We start from the raw sequence: 17,161 nt of genomic DNA, 5'->3' as shown, positions 1-17,161 counted from the left end.
CTAGGGACAGGGGAGCCTGGTGGGCTTCTGTCTATGGGGTCACACAGAGTCGGACACGACTGAAGTGACGTAGCAGCAGCAGTAGCAGCAGAGAAATCACTAAATCTTGAACACAAAGGTCATCTTTTTATTTGCACATTCCTTCCCAAAAACTCATTTCTCTGCACAGTCTCCTTTCCTGAGGTACAGAGAAGGTAGGGGCACCTTGCTCTCCTCAGGCTCCAGGAAAGTTTATCCAAACAGACTTTAACTGTTCCAGGGTTTCCCCTGCCCTTGGGTTGGTTATTCACACAAATGCCTCAAGGATTGCCAGAGAAAGTGCCTCAAATTCTAAGACTCAGGCTTCTACCCTGGATTCAACACTGTGTTCACTGGGCCAATCTTCCCATCTTAAGGGAAACACTAAAGTACAGGGCTGCTTTTCATCCCCTGGGGAAGGAAATGACAACCCACTCCAGTATTCTTGCTTGGAAATCCCATGGACAGATTGGGCTAAAGTATACGGAGTATCAAAGTCAGACATGACTTCAGACTAGACCAGACAGCCATTTTAAACAGGAAGTAAAGAGGATGTTGGAAAACAACCCCAAGTGTAGGCCTGAAGAATTCATCTCAGTGACAGCCATGGCCTCCAGCAGCATCCTCCATGGTGAGAGGTCAGAGGGCTAGCTTCCCTCAGGAGAGATCAGAACTTCCAGTTTTGTCCTAAGAGGCTTTTCTTATTAAGTTGTTAGAAGCTGGGCTCACTGAGAAAATCTTAAGAGGCCCTTACTAAAATACTTTCAAGAAGCTTAAAGTGTAGCCCTGTCAGCAGGGCTCTTCTGCAAAAGGAAAGTTAGAGCATTTTAGATGGTCAGGGACCCGAGTCACTTTCTACAATGAGCTGGGCAGTTTTTCAGAGCTCTGTACCATCAGAATGGGGTGAAGGGGTGAGAACTCATGATAAGGAAGCCCTGCAGTTCATCCTCTTCAAGGTGTCCACTTTGGCTTCAGCCAGCAGTGTATGTGCTAACTCACTTGAGTTGTGTCCAACTCTTTGCAACCCTATGGACTGTAGCCCGCCAGTCTCCTCTGTCCATGGGATGCCATGTCCTCCTCAGGGGATCTTCTCAGCACAGGGATTAAACCCTAGTCTTTTAAGTCTCCTGCATTGGCAGGTGGATTCTTTACCACTAATGCCATCTGGTCAGCCGGCAGACCAGAGGTTAACTCCCACCTCTGTTGCCTACCTCTCTGTTACCAAGCTATCCCATTTGAACTCATTTCCTCAGCACAACCCTGAGAAGGAGTGTAACCGAAAGTGGGGTCCAGCTGCTCACCCCTCAAAAGCCAAATAAATGGCAAGGTTGGTGGAAAGGAAAATTTGCTTTATATTGGAAAAGTGAGAGATTAAATAATTTAAGATCTACTGCTAGTGAAGGGTAGAAATTTGGCCCCAGAGCCAGGCCCAAGAACAAAGTTAAAGAATAAGATAGTTCTTGAAAGGGGAGAGAGGAGAATGAAAGAGCAAAATGCTTTCTTAACCTCATTTGGCAAAAACAGCTGCATACTTTTACCTCCCAAGTGAATCCATGCTTTATTCTGTGGGATTGGTGGGCATATTCTTTTATTTATTATTACTTTTTCCATGTAGCTTGAGAGTTCCCCGGCCAGGGATTGAACCCAGGCCCTTGGCAGTGAAAGTGTAGAGTTCTAACCACTGGACTGCCAGGGAATTCCCAATTTCTTTATTTTTAATAATTAATTAATTAGGCTGGGCTTCCCTGGTAGCTCACATGGTAAAGAATCTGCCTACAATGCAGGAAACCTGGGTTCAATTCCTGGGTGGGGAAGATCCCCTGGAGAAGGTGGCAACCCACTCCAATATTCTTGCCTGGAAAATCCCAGAGACAGAGGAGTCTGAGAAGCTGTAGTCTGTGGGGTTGCAAAGAGTCAGGCACGACTGAGTGACTAACACATTCAGGTTTTTGCTGTGGCATGACGGATCTTTAGTTGCAACATGCAAACTTTCAGTTGTGTCATGTGGGGATCTAGTTCCATGACTAGGGATTGAACCCGGGCGGAGTCCCAAGCAGCCGAGAGGAGATACCCCATGTCCAAGGTCAGGAGCAGTGGCCAAGAGGAGCTACACAATGTCTGAGGTAAGGAGCAGTGGCTGCACTTTGCTGGAGCAGCCGTGAAGAGATATCCCACATTCAAGGTAAGAGAAACCCCAGTAAGACAGTAGGCGCTGAGAGAGGGCATCAGAGGGTAGACAGACTGAAATCACAATCACAGAAAACTAGCCAATCTGATCACATGGATCACAGCCTTGTCTAACTCAATGAAACTAAGCCATGCCATGTGGGGCCACCCAAGATGGTTGGGTCGTGGTGGAGAGTTCTGACAAAATGTGGTCCACTGGAGAAGGGAATGGCAAACCACTTCAGTATTCTTGCCTTGAGAACCCCATGAACAGCATGAAAAGGCAAAAAGATAGGACACTGAAAGATGAACTCCCCAGGTCAGTAGGTGCCCAATATGCTACTGGAGATCAGTGGAGAAATAACTCCAGAAAGAATGAAGGGACGGAGCCAAAGCAAAAACAACACCCAGTTGTGGATGTGACTGGTGATAGAAGCAAGGTCCGATGCTATAAATAGAGCAATATTGCATAGGAACCTGAAATGTTAGGTCCATGAATCAAGGCAAATTGGAAGTGGTCAAACAGGAGATGGCAAGAGTGAACGTCGACATTCTAGGAATCAGCCAACTAACATGGACTGGAACAGGTGAATTTAACTCACATGACCATTATATCTACTAGCGTGGGCAGGAATCCCTTAGAAAAAATGGAGTAGCCATCATAGTCAACAAGAGTCCAAAATGCAGTACTTGGATGCAGTCTCAGAAACAACAGAATGATCTCTGTTCGTTTCCAAGGCAAACCATTCAATATCACAGCAATCCAAGTCTATGCCCCGACCAGTAACTCTGAAGAAGCCAAAGTTGAACAGTTCTATGAAGACCTACAACACCTTTTAAAACTAACACCCAAAAAAGATGTCCTTTTCATAATAGGGGACTGGAATGCAAAAGCAGGAAGTCAAGAACCACCTGGAGTAACAGACAAATTTCGCCTTGGAGCACGGAATGAAGCAGGGCAAAGGCTAATAGAGTTTTGCCAAGAGAATGCACTGGTCACAGCAAACACGCTCTTCCAGAAATACAAGAGAAGACTCTACACAAGGACATTACCAGATGGCCGACACTGAAAACAGATTGATTATATTTTTGCAGCCTAAGATGGAGAAGCTCTATACAGTCAGCAAAAACAAGGCTGGGAGCTGACTGTGGCTCAGATCATGAAATCCTTATTGCCAAATTCAGACTTAAATTGAAGAAAGTAGGGAAAACCACTAGACCATTCAGGTATGACCTAAATCAAATCCCTTATGATTATACAGTGGAAGTGAGGAATAGATTTAAGGGACCAGATCTGATACACAGAGTGCCTGATGAACTATGGACGGAGGTTTGTGACACTGTACAGGAGACAGGGATCAAAACCATCCCCAAGAAAAAGAAATGCAAAAAGGCAAAATGGTTGTCTGAGGAGGCCTTACAAATAGCTGTGAAAAGAAGAGAAGTGAAAAGCAAAGGAAAAAAGGAAAGATATAAGAATCTGAATGCAGAGTTCCAAAGAATAGCAAGGAGAGATAAGAAAGCCTTCCTCAGTGATCAGTGCAAAGAAAAAGAGAAAAATAATAGAACGGGAAAGACTAGAGATCACTTCAAGAAAATTAGAGATACCAAGGGAACATTTCATGCAAAGATGGGCTCAATAAAGGACAGAAATGGTATGGACCTAACAGAAGCAGAAGATATTAAGAAGAGGTGGCAAGAATACACAGAAGAACTGTAAAAAAAGATCTTCACAACCCAGATAATCATAATGGTGTGATCACTCACCTAGAGCCAGACATCCTGGAATGTGAAGTCAAGTGGGCCTTAGGAAGTATCACTATGAACAAAGCTAGTGGAGGTGATGGAATTCTAGTTGAGCTATTTCAAATCCTAAAAGACGATGCTGTGAAAGGGCTGCACTCAATATGCCAGCAAATTTGGAAAACTCAGCAGTGGCCACAGGACTGGAAAAGGTCAGTTTTCATTCCAATCCTAAATAAGGGCAATGACAAAGAATGCTCAAACTACTGCACAATTGCACTCATCTCACACGCTAGCAAAGTAATGCTCAAAATTCTCCAAGCCAGGCTTCAGCAATACGTGAACTGTGAACTTTCAGATGTTCAAGCTGGTTTTAGAAAAGGCAGAGGAACCAGAGATCAAATTGCCAACATCTACTGGATCATTGAAAAGGCAAGAGAGTTCCAGAAAAACATCTATTTCTGCTTTATTGCTAAGCCAAAGCCTTTGACTGTGTGGATCACAATAAACTGTGGACCATTCTGAAAGAGATGGGAATACCAGACCACCTGACCTGCCTCTTGAGAAACATGTATTCAGGTCAGGAAGCAACAGTTAGAACTGGACATGGAACAACAGACTGGTTCCAAATAGGACAAGGAGTACGTCAAGGTTGTATATTGTCACCCTGCTTATTTAACTTATTTAACATCATGAGGAATGCTGGGCTGGAAGAAGCACAAGCTGGAATCAAGATTGCTGGGAGAAATATCAATAACCTCAGATATGCAGATAACACCACCCTATGGCAGAGAGTGAAGAGGAACTAAAGAGCCTCTTGATAAACTGAAAGAGGAGAGTGAAAAAGTTGTCTTGAAGCTCAACATTCAGAAAAGTAAGATCATGGCATCCGGTCCCATCACTTCATGGGAAATAGATGGGGAAACAGTGACTGACTTTATTTTTTGGGGCTCCAAAATCACTGCAGATGGTGACTGCAGCCATGAAATTAAAAGACGCTTACTCCTTGAAAGGAAAGTTATGACCAACCTAGACAGCATATTAAAAAGCAGAGACATTACTTTGTCCACAAAAGTCCGTCTAGTTAAGACTATGGTTTTTCCAGTAGTCCTGTATGGATGTGAGATTGGACTGTAAAGAAAGTTGAGCACTGAAGAATTGATGCTTTTGAACTGTGGTGCTGGAGAAGACTCTTGAGAGTCCCATGGACTGCAAGGAGATCCAACCGATCCGTGTTAAAGAAGATCAGTCCTGGGTGTTCACTGGAAGGACTGATGTTGAAGCTGAAACTACAATATTTTGGCCACCTGATGTGAAGAGCTGACTCATTTGAAAAGACCCTGATGCTGGGAAAGATTGCAGGCAGAAGAAGGGGACGACAGAGGATGAGATGGTTGGATGGCATCACAGACTTAATGGACATGAGTTTGGGTGAACTCCGGGAGTTGGTGATGGACAGGGAGGCCTGGCGTGCTATATAGTTCATGGGGTTGCAGACTCGGACATGACTGAGCAACTGAACTGAACTGAACATTCTAATTGCATGTTATGTGATGTCATAAATTTGAGGAACTTCATGCCTGTTGATAGCAATATGACAAAAACCAAACTTTCTAAGAAGCAAGTATGATATAAGAAAAATAGAAATAATAATACCCAGGGACAAGACTCTAATGGAATTGGTACGATTTCTTAAACCTTTGTCACTGTCCCACATTTACTATTTTTGTTTTTCTCTGCCTCCCAATGGCGATTTAAATTCAAATTATTCAAATGTTAAAGAATCTCTGTGCCTGTTTTGCTTAATGAAAAAGAATAAGTAAACTGGAAAGCTTGTATCTTACTCCACAGTCAGGATAAAATTGAAGATGGTATTTTGAAAAACAACAGGAAAGTAGGAAGATGTCTGGCGTCCTAAGGTAGGTAGACAGATCCAAGCCAAAAAAGTAATCTGGAGGGTTACCAGTCACAGGTCTTCATTCACCCACTCTTGTACTAAAATTTGAGCACTTACCAGTGTCTCTAGAGTGTGAATAATGTGAAGCTACTACATTTCCCTTGTCATCCACCTACTATCTTGCAAAACTCAAAGTCTTGCCCAAAGAACTCTAATGTATCTTGAAGCGTTTGCAACGTAATTCCAGCTGGACTCCTGTACCATTATCTACTGGGCTAAGTAAATCCAGTCCAGAATGGTGAGGTTTTATTGCATCACCCGCAAGGAATTAACATATCAAAGCTTTAAATAAACGCTTGTCATCTTTAGCAACACAAAACTACAGTAACACTTCCGATCACTGCACAGTTCCTCCACTCCTTTGAAGATGTAAAATGCACAGGTTTACATTATGACCAGATGTTTCAGCTGCTTCTAAAGTTTCCCTATCTTCTCACTTCTCATCATCCCAAACATATGCTTCCTCCTTTAATTGGGTGAAAAGAGGTTGAACTGCTACTTGGGTTAGAGGATGGTTGCAAGCACTGCCCTAGCTGATGGCCAAACCCTTATTCCAACTTCTTCCCCACCTGATTTTTATCTTCTAGCCAGTCTCTGCAGTCCCTGAGGTGGACTCTTATTTCTGGAGCTCACTCTGTTCTCTCATAAAACAAAACTCAAGTGTCTGCAGGGGTAAAATACTTTAAAAAGTGCTTTTATTAAAACTGCAAATCAAAGAAACATCAGAAAGAAGTGCACCTCCCACACTTTTCTACATGCACTAATAAAGGCCAATCAATAAAACTCAACATAAAGCAGTGAACAATATTTGAGTATTTTCTATGTTATCTCCCCACTAGGTGCCTGGGGGCATCCAGAACATTCCCAAGTGTTGCCCCCTACCTCTTATCCTCCTCAGTCAGCTTTCTCCCTGTAGTCAGACTATTGACTCAAATTTACTATCTCTGCCTTCTCATCCCCCCACTCCCCGCCAATATAAGGGAAAAGTGTAGATGCCGATATTAATTAATGGTATCGCTCTGACCTGAAATGTCGTTGAACATCTCTAGTTCACCTTTAAAAAACAACAGCAGAGGACGGATTTCTCTACTGAGGACTGGACCCGGGTTCTAAAGATACTACGGCGATGTGCTACCCACCGTATCTTGACATGAGTTGACAGTGGCAGCATTCCCTGCCACTATCAGGCCCCACCCAAGCAGCTATGCAATACAACACTAGGTGCTGCGTCCTGGACTCCTATCGTGGGGAGGGGTTAACACTGCGTCTATCGGAAAATGACTCGTCCTCCAAACCCCCATACCAGATCATCTAATAACATTACTATTTCTCTCCACGTCAGGACAGAGACATGCTTGAACTTGTCAAGGCTAATAAATTACAAAGTCATTATATTCCAGTGACCTGGCCGGCAGGAAGGTGAGTGGTGACTAACTTTTTATTCTGTGGCTTCCATCCAGATCAATCCATACGACTCCCCGTTCCCGTAGCCACCATAAAGGGTGAAGCCCCGCATCCCCGTGAGCGCGGTAGGAAGGGACTGGGGCGGGGGTGGGGGGAAGGTTACAAAAGGAACTGGCCTTCAGGGACTTACAGACGCCAGTAGCTGAGGGGTCTGCGGCAACTCCGTGCTGACTTCCATCCTCTCTGCGTCCCCAGCCTCCTCGTCCGCCATCTTGAGGGAAACTGACGCCCGCAGTTCCAGACCCCCCGCCAAAGGCGAGTGGAAACCTGTGGCCGGTCCCAGAGACAAGGGGCGACACTTTTACGACGGCCCCTGAAGTCGGGTTTGACGCAGAATCGAAGCGCGACTTCCGGTTCGATTCCCGAAGCAGGCGTCACGGCTGGTGCGGCTGGAGGCTTCCCCTGTTTTCTTAGTCACTGGGCTTGGTGGCTGAGTGAATGAGTGTACTGCTGGTTTCGATGCTGGGAACTGTTGCATCTACGAAGTAAAAAGCAAATTCAACATCCATTATGAAAGGAAAGAAAAAAATACAACTGTAGAAGCTAAGTGAGAACCCGCCATGGGTCTCTTTCTGGTCGGGTTGTTGTGGGTGTGTTTTGCTTCCCGAAGTACCTGCACTGGTTCTCCTGAGCCCCCCCCCCCCCAACACACACAAACAACCCTCAAAAGTTAAGCTCTCTTTAGGGATGTAACCTGTGGGCACTTCCACATGCGCGCAAGATAGCTTGTACCCCAGCAGTTCTTGGGAGAGGTGGAAGAAATAAGGAAAAATTGGGAACGTAGTCATTCATCGGTAGAGGAAAGACGAAATAAACGTGGTGTGTCCGCATTATGGAACATCATGTAGCTCTTAAAAAGAACAGAGTAGCTCTATGTGATACGGTAAAGATAAATGGGAGGGGAAAGCAAACAAAGTTGCCCGAAACCACGTTTTGGCACTTAGCTACATTTAAATAGCTACATTTTAAACGCGAAAGAAACAGTGTTGAAAGGGAAGAGACCAAACTATTAACGATTCTGAGAAACAGGAGAGTCTTCTGTAGTGTACTAAATTGTTGACAAAATAAGTAATTTTAAAATGTATGTTTTAATAAAAGGAAAAAATAAAGTTCCTAACGCTCTGGAAAGAATAAGTAGTAATTAACTATTTGGGAAAAGATTAAATTAGATCTTTATCTCACATAGTATATAAAAACAACTGAGGTGTTAACTGCTTTAAGAAAGTAAGAAGTAACCAACCAACCAGTACTTCTGTGGCCTGTTGGGAACTGGGCTGCGCAGCAAGAGCCTGAGCTCTGCCTCCTGTCAGATCAGCGGAAGCATCGGATTCTCATAGGAGCGAGAACCCTACTGTGCTTGAATCATCCTGAAACCATTCCCCCCATCTTTTGTCTGTGGAAAAATTGTCTTCCATGAAACCAGTCCCTGGTGCCAAAAAGGTTGGAGACCAATGCTTTAAGAGAGGCTTAAGACATGCCTTTGGGCCTTGAAGAAACAAATCACCAGGAGTTCAGCAGGAATGAATTCTGCCCAAAAAATGTGAGCCTGGCAGAGGACTCAGAGGAGATCCCAGCCCTGGATGATACCATGATTGCTGCCTTTGAGACCCTGATCAGGCTCCTAGTTATGCTTCCTGAGCTCCTGAACCATGGAGACCTGAGAGCTCCAGCCACGAGGACTACATCAGGCAATTCCTGAATGCTGGAAAGCATGTCCTTGTGGAATATCCCATGACACTGTCTTGGGTGGCAGCTAAGGACCTGTGGGAGTTGGCCGAGCAGAAAGGGAAAGTCTTGCATGAGGAGCACGTTGACCTCTTGATGGAGGAGTTTGCATTCCTGAAGAAAGAAGTTGTGGGGAAGGACCTCCTCTGCACAGCTGCCCCATTGGAAGAAGAGTGGTTTGGCTTCCCTGCATTCAGCAGCATCTCTCACCTGACCTGGCTGGTCTCCCTCTTCGGGGAGCTTTCTCTCAGGTCTGCCACTTTGGAAGAGCGAAAGGAAGACCAGTATATGAAGATGACTGTGTGCTTGGAGACAGAGAACAAAAGCCCGCTGACCTGGATTGAAGAGAAAGCACACAGCCTAAAGCGAAACAGATGTTTAAGCTTCCATTTCAGGTCTGGGTCCCTGGAGAATATGCCCAACGTAGGCATCGATAAGAATATTTTCCTGAAAGATCAGAATATATTTGTCCAGCAACTCCTGGGCCAGTTCTCGGAAGAGGAGCTGGCTGCCAAGAAGAAGCACATCCTGCACTGCCTGTGGCTCGCAGGAGAGATCCAGAAACACTGCTGCTTGAAGCAGTGAGGGGAAGGGGCAATGCTGCTCTGCTCAGCAAAACAGGAGCCTGATCTTTATCGAGAGTTGACCTTTATCTCTATTCTTACCATTAAATGTGTCTTGGGTAGACAAAAAATAAATAAATAAAATATGACATAAAAAAAAAATAAAGTAAGAAGTAAATTTTATAGTATTGGGATGGAGAAAGCTTTTTAAAGCATGACAGAAAAGGCAGAAAATATTAAAAGGCAGAAAATAGAGACAAATAATATAAAAAGACCTGGTGCACGCATGCGTGCTAAGTGGCTTCAGTCGTGTCTGACTCTGTGACCCCGTGGACAGCAGCCCACCAGGCTCCTCTGTCCACGGGATTCTCCAGGCAAGAATACTGGAGTGGGTTGCCATTTCCCTCTCCGATTTAATCACTGTCACGTCTAACTGTTTGGAACCCCATGGACCATAGCCCAGCAGGCCCCTCTGTCCATGGGATTTCCCAGGCAAGAATGCCATTTCCTTCTCCAAAAAGACTGGGTAGGTACTTTCAAAAAAGATAGGCAACTTCATCAAAATTAAAAATTTACACATAAAAATAAAATAAACAAATTTTAAAAGTGAACAAAAACCTGGGTAGAAATTCCTACACACTCATAACAGACCGAAGGATACAATCCCAAGAAGGCTTCCAATTTTGAAAATGGACAACATACATAAATACTCATCAATTTTTATAAATATATGAAAAAAACCCTAACTAGTAAGTAAATAAATGCAAATTAAAGAAAAATGGGATTCACTTATTGCCTGTAAATTTGGTAACCTTTTTTTTTTCCTTAAAGATAATCACCATTGTTGATAAGTGGAAGGGTACTTCTATATTGTTCTGTAAAATGCAAACGTAAATTGGTATACCTGCAGGAAAACAATGTGGCAATATTCAGGATTCTTTTTTGTTTTAAATGTGTACTCCTTGGCTTTGCAGTTCCATTTTTAAGACTATATCCTGGAGAAATAATTCAGGATACAAGTGAAGTTTTAGCTACATCACTATTGGCAATGGAGAAAAATTACAAATAATTTAGATGCCCTCAATAAAGGACACTGGCTAAACTATGGTCACACATACAATGTAATACACTGCAGCCTTTAAAAGTACTGTAGAACGTTGGTTCTTGAAGTGTGGTCCACAGACCCCATGAGTGTTCCTAAGATTGGGAAAGTTTGTGAGGTAAAAACTTTTCGTGGTAATGGTGAAGAAGTTATGTGCCTTTTTTTATAAAAACATGTTGGTATTTGTAATTACTGTTGCAGAAGCAATGGTGGGTGAAACTGTTGGGCATAGCACAAAATAAAGGGAGTGACACCAACAGCAACTAGTCACCGAAGTCACTAGTCATTTCTTCACCACCTTTCTTTTGCTTGCTTAAAAAGGATGGGGGTGAGGAGGGTGAGGAGCCTGTTTCCCATACTGTTTGATGCAACAGTAAAAATTACTAATTTTGTTAAATCTCAATCTGTGAGTCTTCTAATATTCTGTATAATGAACAGGGAAGTATACATAAAGCTTTTCTGCTATATCCAAATTGTTATGGTCGACTTGAAGAGAAGCACTTCTGTGATGGAGTTGCTAGTTGAACCAGCCACCTTTATCATGGAACACTATATTTATTTAAAACAGCTGACAGATCATTTACCATTATTCCAACTTAGGTATTTGGCAGGCATTTTCTCAGATATGAACACATAAGCCTTTCTCTTCAAGGAAGATATTTTTTGTCTGCAATAAAATTCTAGCTTTCAAGTGAATGTTTTGTGGAGAACTTGTGTCTGCCACTGTGAATTTGACAAAGTCTTAGTGAATTTGGTGGGATATTAAAATATTGTGTAGTATTGTATAATGAAAAGTATTGACATTTGGAAGATCCATATAAGTCAATGAACCAGTATTTTCTAAATGACAAATACAGGATATTATGAAATCCAGCAGGGTAAAAGATCTGTTCAAATTGCTAAATAGACGAGTAGAATTCAATGTTATGGAGTACAAAAATTTTAGATTCCACATTGAATTAATCTTTAAGATTTTGCTATTGGACCAGTTCTGGTGTAGCTTCAAAGAGTAATAACCACAGTTATCTGAAAACACACTCCTTCTTTTTCCAACTATGTATCTGTTTGAGGCCAGAGTTTCTTCTTATCTTTGAACAAAAACAACATATTACAGTAGATTGAATGAAGAAGCAGATATGAGAACCCAATTGTCTTCTATTAAAAGGATTTGCAAAAATGTAAAACATGGCCACACTTTTTGTTTGTTTTGGAAAACCTTTTTTCATTTACAAATGTTATTTAACACCGATTGGTGGTTTATTTTAGACAAATTGTTATTTGTAAATTTTACTCAGTTTTAGTTTCTAATACAGTAGATATCAACAGATCAACATAAACAGAAAAAATTTGAGTTACCTAAATTTTAAGAGTATAAAAAGATCTTGAGTCCACAATTTGAGAGCCACTGTCATAGAGGCATTCTTATTGATTTGGGATGATATTGGCCCAACATATTGTTGTGTGGACAAACCAAGTTGCTAAAAGAGTATGATTCTATCTTGGTAAGACAAATGCATCTGGATATTTAATGAATACTAATCACCAAAATATTAATCTCAGTTACCCTGAGTTGCAAAATTGTGGAAATTTTATTTTTCTACTTTGTGTATTTTCTTATTTTTCTTAAAATAAGTGTTTGTTATTTGTTTAAAATTTAAATCTACCTCTTCTTTAAGTTAGAAAAATTGCTGAATACCCAGCTAGCTAACTAGATAGTAGATATAGATACCCAATCTATCCAGATCACAAATCTCCCTTGCTAATGTCTTCCCTGATCTAGCCCATTGTGGTGGGGTCTTTGCCTCCTCTTAGAGGAACTAGTAGCTCTACAGCTCTAATCTGTTAGTTCCTTAAGTGCAGGAACCAAGCCATATACATAGAAATGTCAACTACTATGTTAAAGGTATTGATGCATGTTAAAGTTTTAACTTTTGGGACGTCCCTGGTGGTCCAGTGGCTAAGAGTCTGTGCTCCCAATGCCAGGGGCCAGGATTCAGTCCCTGGTCAGGGAACTGGATCCCACGTGGCACAAATGAGAGTTTGCATACTGCAACTAAAGATCCTGTGTGCCACAGCTAAGACCCAATGCAGCCAAATAAATACATAAATAAATATTTAAAAATTATATACAAACTCTCAAAATCCTATAATATTGTTCCTGTTATCACCATTGTACAGTCAAAGAAATTATAGCTTGAACAAGGGACGTTACTTGTTCAAACCTGAGATTAGTAAGTAACAAAATGTAGATTCAAAACCTAGGTCTGGGGACTTCCTTGGTGGTGCAGTGGGTAAGACTCTGCCTGCCAGTGCAGGGGACACAGCTTCAATCCTTGGTCCAGAAAGATCTCACATACTGAAAAGCAACTAAACTCATGAGCCACAACCAAAGCCTGCAAACCTAGAGCCTGTGCTCTACAATGAGAAGCCACTGCAAAGAGAAGCCCATGTACCGCAATGAAGAGCAGCCCTGCTCTCCACAACTAGAGAAAGCCCTCACAAAGCAATGAAGACCCAGCACAGCCAAAAAAGAAAACAAAGAGCCGAAAACCTAGATGTGACTGGCTTCAAAAATTGTGCCTTTGAGCACTTCAGTCTCCTACCTCCTATTTAAGAAAGAGGTAAGGAGAAGGAAAGAAAGAAAGAGGGCAGAAGAAAGAAACTTAAGTCTCTTTTACCACTTTCTATGTTATAAATGTCTTCATTAGGTATCTGGCACACACTTAACATCCTAGTGCATTTATATTAGGCATTTTACAGGGCATAATAAATCACAAGTTATATAAACTGAGATTTATCATTGCTTTTTCTGATCTAGACAAAGGTGGTTTGGCCTAGTTTAGAATGTGATTGTGAATTTCTTTGATTCTTGTACAGAGACATACTTCTTTTTTTAATTAATGTCGGTTCACAGTAACTTTTGTGAGTAAATAAGCTACACAATCATTTTTTAGGTCCCATTTCACTGTTTGAGGTGTTATCAACAACTGGTACTTTCTGGATTCTCCAGGATGACATAGTTGGTTGGGACAGCCATGCTCAGAATGGTTTTCCTTCAATTCCTCATTTATGGGTTGTACTAGAGGTTTCCAACCGTGGTTACACATTCAGTTCAGTTCAGTCACTCAGTCTTGTTTGACTCTTTGCAACCCCATGGACTGCAGGCTTTCCTGTCCATCACCAACTCCTGGAGCTCACTCAAACTCATGTCCATTGAGTCAGTGATGCCATCCAACCATCTCATCCTCTGTCGTCCCCTTCTCCTCCTGCCTTCAATCTTGCCCAGCATCAGGGTCTTTTCCAGTGAGTCAGGATTGGTTCCACATTAGGATTTTCCTAATGCCAGGCTTTATTGTGATTTAGTGATTTTGATGTAATTAGAAAGGGGTGAGCCTGGAGTGTTCATTTTTTTAAACCTCTCCCAAGTGAAAGAGGAGAGTGAAAATGTTGGCTTGAAGCTCAGCATTCAGAAAACAAAGATCATGGCATCTGGTCCCAACACTTCAAGGGAAATAGATGGAAAAACAGTGGAAACAGTGTCAGATTTTATTTTTTGGGGCTCCAAAATCACTGCAGATGATGATTGCAGCCATGAAATTAAGACGCTTACTCCTTGGAAGGAAAGTTATGACCAACCTTGATAGTATGTTAAAAAGCAGAGACATTACTTTGCCAACAAAGTCCATCTAGTCAAGGCTATGGTTTTTCCCATGGTCATGTATGGATGTGAGAGTTGGACTGTGAAGAAAGCTGATCGCCAAAGAATTGATGCTTTTGAACTGTGGTGTTGGAGAAGACTCTTGAGAGTCCCTTGTACTGCAAGGAGATCTAACCAGTCCATTCTAAAGGAGATCAATCCTGGGTGTTCATTGGAAGGACTAAAGCTGAAAGGAAGCTAAAGCTGAAACTGCAATACTTAGGCCACCTCATGCGAAGAGTTGACTCTCTGGAAAAGACTCTGATGCTGGGAAAGGTTGGGGGCGGGAGGAGAAGGGGATGACCGAGAATGAGATGGCTGGATGGCATCACCGACTCTGTGGACATGAGTTTGAGTGAACTCCGGGAGTTGGTGATGGACAGGGAGGCCTGGCGTGCTGTGATTCATGGGGTCGCGGAGAGTCAGACACGACTGAGCGACTGAAATGAACTGAACTGAACTGAACTGAACTGAACTGAAGTGATCTTAATGAGCAATCAGGAACCCTTAGGTGATTCTATTATATATGTATGCATTTTTTAAACTTTAAACATTTTGTATTGGGGTATAGTCGGTTAACAATGCTGTGGTAGTTGTTTCAAGTGAACAGCAAAGGGACGCAGTCATATATACACACGTATCCATTCTCTCCCAAACCCCCTTCTCATCCAGGCTGGCACAACATTGAGCAGAGTTCCATGTGCTATACAGTAAGTCTTTGTTGGTTATCCATTTTAAATATAGCAGTGTGTATGTGACCTTCCCAAAGTCCCTAACTATCCCTTTCCCCATAAGTTCATTTTATGAGTCTGTGAGTCTGTTTTGTAAGTTCATTTCTATCTTTTTTTTTTTTTTTATTCCAGTTACAAGGGATGTCATGTGATATTTCTCCTCTGTATGACTTACTTCATTATGACACTCTTTAGGTCCATCCATTTTGCTGCAAATGGCATTATTTTATTCTTTTTAATAGCTGAGTAATATTCCATTGTATATATGTACCACATCTTCTTTACCTATTCTTCTGTACCCTGCTAGCTCAGAGGTAAAGAATCCTCCAGCAATGCAGGGTGATTCTGTTTTAATGACCTTATTCTCTGGGATATTTTCTTATATAGAATGATAGTAGCACCTGCATGTTTCCTCCTCCCTGATACAAACCCTTGCTATTCCTCATTGAGATTAGGGAAGAGCAGCCTTCCTAGTTGGTCTCCTTAATTCCTCTTTGCTCAAATTTATATTCTTAAATCTAAATCTGATCATGTGACTTAAACCTCAGTGTATTAGGCAGCTGCTCTACAGGCTAAAGCCTAACCCTTAAGCATGACATTCAAAGCCCTTCTCAAACTGGCTTGAAATGATTTTTGCTAGTCTGGCTTCCCTGGCACCACTCATCTTCAACTATCTGCACTGTGTTTCCCACACACTATACAGTCTCATGCTTTCTGTGGTTTTCCATACGTTAGTTCCTTGGCCTAGAGTGCCCACCTTCTTCACCACAACTCTTGCTATAGATTTTGGTTAATTCTTTAGGAATCAGCTTATATAAGACTCTGTCTGAGATATTTTCTGATTCAGTCATTCTCCAGCAGGCATAATTCTCCCTCTGTGTTTTCATTGTACTTTAAATGGCTCTGCGGCAGCACTTACCGTGTGACAGTTATTTAGATGCCTGTTGACCCTGCTCAACTGTGAGATTCTTGAGAACAGGAATTCTGTCCCAACTTTGTATTCTTTAGCACACAGTGGCTGCCTGCCATATTGTGGATGGTAAAAACTTACAGAAAAATCTCAGAAAAGATGAAAATACTGCATGATGCAAATTGCTATGATTTATAAATGGTTCTTAAAATACAATCTTAAAAATCAACTCATATCCATTGACAGATGAATGGATAAAGAAGTCGTGGTACATATACACAATGGGATATTACTCAGCCATGAAAAGGAATGCATTTGAGTCAGTTCTGATGAGGTTGATGAACCTAAAGCCTATTATACAGAGTGAAGTAAGTCAGAAAGAGAAAGATAAATATTGTTTACTAATGCATATATACAGAATCTAGAGAAATGGTACTGAAGAATTTATGTGCAGGGCAGCAGTGGAGAAACAGACCTAGAGAACAGACTTACGGACATGGGGAGAGGATGAGATGTATGGAGAGGGTACCATGGAAACTTACATTACCATGTGTAGAATAGAGAGCCAATGGGAATTTGCTGTATGTCTCAAGAAACTCAAACAGGGGCTCTGTATCAACCTAGAGGGGTGGGAGGGAGGTTCAGAAGGGAGGTGATATATGTATACCTATGGCTGATTCATGTTGAGGTTTGACAGAAAACAACAAAATTCTGTAAAGCAGTTATCCTTCAATTAAAATCAACTCATAAAACATGCAGTGGTCCCACAATAATTTCCAAATCCAGCTTAGAAACTAGCACTTATTATATTTATTTCATCATTAAAGGCTTCTTTCTAGGAATCTTAGAGTTTTCAGTCTGAGACCTTCTTACTTGGAGAAGGATGACTTCCTATCAGTTTACCTTTTGGTAGAGCTCAGTTTAACAGATGCCTGAAATTCACGTTCTATGAATTGTACATGGTGTTAAGAGGTTGGGTTTCAAAAGACACTGACTCTGAAGCAGAGATTAATATACAGGTATATTAGGGAGATCAACACCTGTAGGAAGGTGAAAGAATGGGAAAGAAACATGATTAGGCTGAG

The 17,161-nt window shown here is 41.9% G+C and overlaps 1 pseudogene; it reads left to right on the top strand.

Moving 5' to 3' along the window:
- The first annotated feature begins 8,004 nt into the window (after window positions 1–8,004).
- Window positions 8,005–11,922, top strand: LOC129562566 (biliverdin reductase A pseudogene; annotated as a pseudogene).
- Window positions 11,923–17,161: the final 5,239 nt, after the last annotated feature.

The sequence above is a fragment of the Moschus berezovskii genome, chromosome 9, assembly GCF_049115385.1.
Source record: "Moschus berezovskii isolate FMDL1 chromosome 9, NW_MosBer_1.0, whole genome shotgun sequence".
Taxonomy (NCBI): Eukaryota; Metazoa; Chordata; class Mammalia; order Artiodactyla; family Moschidae; genus Moschus; species Moschus berezovskii.
Note: the sequence above shows the minus strand (reverse complement) of the source record. Positions and strands in the feature narration are given on the sequence as shown.